The 5,509-nt window shown below is 42.3% G+C and overlaps 1 non-coding gene across 1 annotated transcript; it reads right to left on the minus strand.

The window, feature by feature from the left end:
- Positions 1 to 243: 243 nt before the first annotated feature.
- On the minus strand, positions 244 to 350 carry LOC141716546 (small nucleolar RNA R71). The gene has a single exon (XR_012573252.1). It is a non-coding gene; the product is annotated as a small nucleolar RNA R71 (small nucleolar RNA).
- Between the last annotated feature and the right edge of the window lie 5,159 nt (positions 351 to 5,509).

Consider the following 5,509-nt stretch of genomic DNA (forward strand, 5'->3'; position numbering starts at 1 on the left):
GTTCATTTTGGAGGTTCTCCTACCGTAGATCCCAACATGCACATCAGGGATTTCATCAAGATTTATGATACTTTCAAGTTCAATGGTGTGACTGAAGATGCTATCAAGCTACGACTCTTTCCATTCTCTCTGAGAGACAAAGCTAAGTGCTGGTTACACTCTCTACCAGCAGGGTCTATCGAAACTTGGGATGATCTTGCTCAAAAGTTTCTCACTAAATTCTTCCCCATGGTGAAGACAGCAGCAATCATAAAAGCTCTTACCCAGTTTGCGCGGCAAACTGGAAAATCTCTGTGTGAGGCTTGAGAGCGATACAAGGAAATGCTAAGGAAGTGCCCACACCATGGCATGCCTGATTGGATGATTATCAACTATTTCTACAATGGATTGGGTCCTACTTCTAGGCCATACTTGATGCAACATCAGGAGGAGCCCTGTGGGCTAAGAGCTATGATGAAACTTATGAACTTATTGAACTGATGGCTGCTAATGAGTACCAGATTCCTTCCCAGAGGTTGACTCAGGGAAAAGTTGCAGGAATTCTGGAGTTGGATGTAGCAACTGCTATCGCTGCCCAACTAAAGGCTTTGACAATGTAGGTGGACGCTTTGGCTAATTATAGAGTTAATCAAATCACTAGTGTCTGTGAGCTTTGTGCTGGTGCCCATGAAACTGAACAGTGCATAATTTCTAATGAATCAGCTCAGTTCGTGAGCAACTACCAGCGATCGTAGCAACCTGTGCCAACTACCTATCATCCAAACAACCGCAATCATCCTAATTTCAGTTGAAGCAATGCTCAGAATGCTGTTCAACAGCCTTATCAGCAGTATTCAGCTAAGCAGTACAACCCCCTGGTGTTCAGCAACCGCAGTATGCACCAAAACAACAACTCCAGCTGTAGAAAGCTAATGAAAAATCTGAATTAGAGGAGTTGAAGCTTATGTGCAAGAGCCAAGCTATTTCTATCAAGACCTTGGGAAATCAAATTGGGCAAATTGCCAATGCCTTGCTAAATCGCCAACTTGGTATACTACCTAGTGACACTGAAGTACCAGGAAAGAAGGAAGCTAAAGAGCAGGTAAAGGCAATCACTTTGAGGTCTGGTACGGTTGCTAATCCCAAACAAACTCAAGAGTTGGCTGAGAAAGCTGGAGCTGAGAAAGAAATAGAGCAGCAGGATGAAGAAGTGGAACCAAGGAAGACTATTGTTGAGCACACTCTGCCTGAGGGTAATACAAGGGAGAAACAGATCTATCCTCCACCGCCTTTTCCTAAGAGGCTGCAGAAGAAAAAGTTGGACAAGCAATTCGAGAAGTTTCTTGAGGTGTTCAAGAAACTTCACATTAACATACCTTTCATTAAGGCTCTCGAGCAGATGCCTAGTTATGCAAAGTTTATGAAAGGTATTCTCTCTCAGAAAGTAAAGCTAGATGATTTAGAGACTGTCTTTCTCACAGAGGAATGCAGTGCTGTGCTGCAGTAAAAGTTTCCTCCAAAGCTTAAAGATCCAGGAAGCTTTACTATTCCATGTACTATTGGGAAGGTGTCTTTCGACAGATGCCTATGTGACTTGGGAGCTAGCATCAATCTGATGCCTTTGTCAATCTTTAAGCAGCTGGACTTACCTGATCCTAAACCAACTTACATGACCCTACAATTGGCCGACCATTCTATTACATATCCGCGAGGTATTGTGGAGGATGTCTTGGTCAAGGTGGATAAACTCGTCTTCCCTACTGATTTCATCATTCTTGATTTCGAGGAGGATAAGAAGATCCCCATAATCTTGGGAAGGCCTTTCTTGGAAACTGGCCGAACCTTGATTGATGCGCAGAAGGGTGAGCTTAGAATGCGAGTGTTGGATCAGGATTTGACTTTCAATGTGTTCAATGCTATGAAATTTCCTACTGATAATGAGGAGTGCTTAAAAGTTGAGTTGGTCGACTCAGTGGTCATATCGGAACTTGATCAATTGCTAAGGTCTGATGCCTTAGAAAAAGCCTTGTTAAGAAATTCGGAAAGTAAAGATGACGAAGAAGATGAGCAGTTGCAATATTTGAATGCTTCTCCTTGGAAAAGGAAGATTGAAATGCCTTTTGAATCTCTTGGAATGGAGGAATTGAGCAAAGCTCCTAAACGCCTCAAGCCTTCAATTGAGGAAGCTCCTACTCTTGAGCTTAAGCCCTTACCTGAACATTTTAGGTATGTTTTTTTAGGTGATGCATCTACTCTTTCTGTTATTATTGCATCTAACCTTTCAGGTAGTGATGAGGAAAAGCTTTTGAGAATTGTGAGGGAGTTCAAATCGGCAATTGGATGGACTATAGCAGATATCAAGGGAATCAGCCCTTCTTACTGCATGCATAAAATTCTGCTAGAAGAAGGTAGTAAGCCTACAGTCGAGCGGCAAAGAAGACTGAATCCAATCATGAAGGAAGTAGTGAAGAAGGAAATTCTAAAGTGCCTAGATGGAGGGATCATTTATCCTATCTCTGACAGTTCATGGGTAAGCCTGGTTCAATGTGTGCCAAAGAAAGGTGGCATCACTGTGGTAGAAAATGAGAAGAATAAGCTTATTCCTACAAGAACAGTCACGGGGTGGAGAGTTTGTATGGACTACAGGAAGCTAAACAAGGCCACTAGGAAGGATCACTTTCCCTTACCCTTCATTGATTAGATGCTTGACAGGTTGGCTGGTCATGAGTATTATTGTCTTCTGGATGGTTATTCAGGTTATAATCAGATTTGTATCGCTCCAGAATATCAAGAGAAAACTACCTTCACTTGTCCATTCGGTACATTCGCCTTTAGATGAGTTTCTTTTCGTCTGTGTGGAGCACCAGCCACGTTTCAGTAATATATGATGGCCAATTTTCTGACATGATTGGCCAGAATGTGGAAATGTTCATGGACGACTTCTCAGTCTTTGGCGATTCTTTTGATGAATGCTTACAAAATCTTGGACACGTCCTCAAGAGGTGCGTTGAGACCAATCTGGTTCTCAATTGAGAGAAATGTCACTTCATGGTACGTCAAGGCATAATTCTCGGGCATAAAGTTTCTAATAAGGGACTTGAGGTGGATAAGGCCAAGGTGGGGGTCATTGAGAATCTTCCCCCTCCCATTTATGTCAAAGGAATTCGCAGTTTTCTTGGTCACGTGGATTTCTATAGGCATTTCATTAAAGACTTCTCGAAAATTTCAAAGCCATTGTGCAGTTTACTAGAGAAAGTTGTCCCTTTCAAGTTTGATGACGAGTGCCTTGCATCATTTAAAATATTGAAGAAGAGTCTAATTTCGGCACTGGTCATAACTGCAATTGGAATGAACCTTTTAAGATGATGTTTGATGCATGTGATTATACAGTTGGAGCAGTTCTTGGGCAGAGGAAGAATAACATTTTTCATGTGGTCTACTATGCTAGTAAGACCTTGAATGGTTCTCAACTAAATTAAACTACTATGGAGAAAGAGCTTTTGGCTATTGTCTATGGTTTTGAGAAATTTCGATCTTATCTACTTGGGACTAAGGTGACAGTTTTCACTGATCACGCTGTAATTCAATATCTTGTCTCGAAGAAGGACTCGAAGCCTAGATTGATTCGATGGGTTCATTTGCTCCAAGAATTTGAACTAGAGATCAAGGACAGGAAAGGAACTGAAAATCAAGTTGCTGATTATCTTTCGCGATTAGAGAATCCTAATGCTACTTCATTGGATAAGACCTTGATAAATGAGTCTTTTCCCGATGAGCAGCTGTTTGGAGTGCAAGAAGAAGAACCGTGGTTTACAGACATTGTGAACTACCTTGTGAGTAACATCATGCCTCCCGACTTATCTTATGCTCAAAGGAAAAAGTTTCTACATGAAGTGAAGTGGTATATATGGGATGAGCCATTTCTTTTTAGACAAGGAGCTGACCAAATCATCAGGAAATGTATTCCTTATAGCAAAACGGGGGGGATCTTGCGAGATTGCCACTCAACGGCTTATGGAGGACATTATGGTGGAGAAAAGGCAGCGGCTCATGTTCTTCAAGCAGGTTTTTTTTGGCTAACATTGTTTAAAGATGCTCATCGGGTCATTTTGAAATGTGATCGATGTCAACGTGTGGGTAATATGTCCAAGAGGGATGAGATGCCCCTTAACATGCTTCTCGAGGTCGAGGTCTTCGATGTTTGGGGAATTGACTTTATGGGCCATTTGTTTCATCTTACAACAATTAGTATATCCTGTTGGCGGTTGATTATGTGTCGAAATGGGTTGAAGTTAAGGCGTTACCAACAAACGATACGAAATTGGTGCTTAATTTTCTTCACAAGTAGATATTCACAAGGTTTGGAACTCTAAGAGTCATAATCAGTGATGAGGGGTCGCATTTTTGCAATCACAAGTTCACTGCTATGATGAAAAGATACAATGTGATTCATCGCATTGCTACGGCTTATCATCCTTAGACGAATGGTCAGGACGAGGTATCCAACAGAGAGATCAAGCACATTCTAGAGAAGGTTGTGTATCCATCAAGGAAATATTGGTCTTTGAAGCTTGATGAAGCGGTTTGGGCGTATAAAACAACATATAAGGCTTCATTGGGAATGTCGCCATTTCAGTTGGTTTATGGTAAGGGGTGTCATATACCGGTGGAACTCGAGCATAAAGCTTATTGGGCCTTGAAGAAATTGAATATGGACTTGGATGCATCTGGAAAGAAAATGATACTTCAATTGAATGAACTCGACAAATTTCAACTTTAAGCTTATGAGAATAACAAAATGTACAAGGAGAAAGTCAAGAGGTGGCACGATCGGGGTCTAGTGCTCAAGAGATTTGTACCGGGGCAGCAAGTGCTTTTATTTAACTCTCGTCTCCGTCTTTTTCCTGGAAAGTTGAAGTCAAGATGGTCAGCCTTTTATTATCAAAACTGTGTTTCCACATAGAGCGCTGGTAAATGGTCAACGGTTTAAGCATTATTATAGTGATACGGAAAACCGCGAGGTGGTTAGTTCCATTTTATTGTCCACTTGATCTCGAGATTTTACGTCGAGCTAGCGACGTAAAAGAAGCGCTTCTTGGGAGGCAACCCAAGTTTGTTGTACAATTAGTAGGCAGAGGAAGCAAGAAGAAAGAAGAAAAACACAAAAAATCAGAAAAAGAAAAAATTTCAGGGCCAAGTACAGAAGCTGGGCACGCCCGTGCTGTTCTAGCGCGCGACCGTGCCGCTTTTCCAGTAGCTGAGTGCGCCCGCGTTATCCTAGAGCGCGGCAGCGCTTATTTCTGCCATCAGGGAAGGATGGTAAGCTGTTGGAGATGATTTTGGAGATGGGATGGGTTCCTTTTTGTGAGGCTCCCGCTGCTGTGCCCATGAGTGTTGTGCGGGAGTTTTATGCCAACGCAAAGGCGAAGAAGAATGGTTTCACGGTGGTGAGAGGCCTGACGGTTGAGTACAGTGCAGAGGCTATCAGGAGTGTGATTGAGCAGCCTGCGAGGAAGGTGGGTCAGGACAC

The sequence above is a fragment of the Apium graveolens genome, chromosome 3 (assembly GCF_009905375.1).
Source record: "Apium graveolens cultivar Ventura chromosome 3, ASM990537v1, whole genome shotgun sequence".
NCBI lineage: Eukaryota > Viridiplantae > Streptophyta > Magnoliopsida > Apiales > Apiaceae > Apium > Apium graveolens.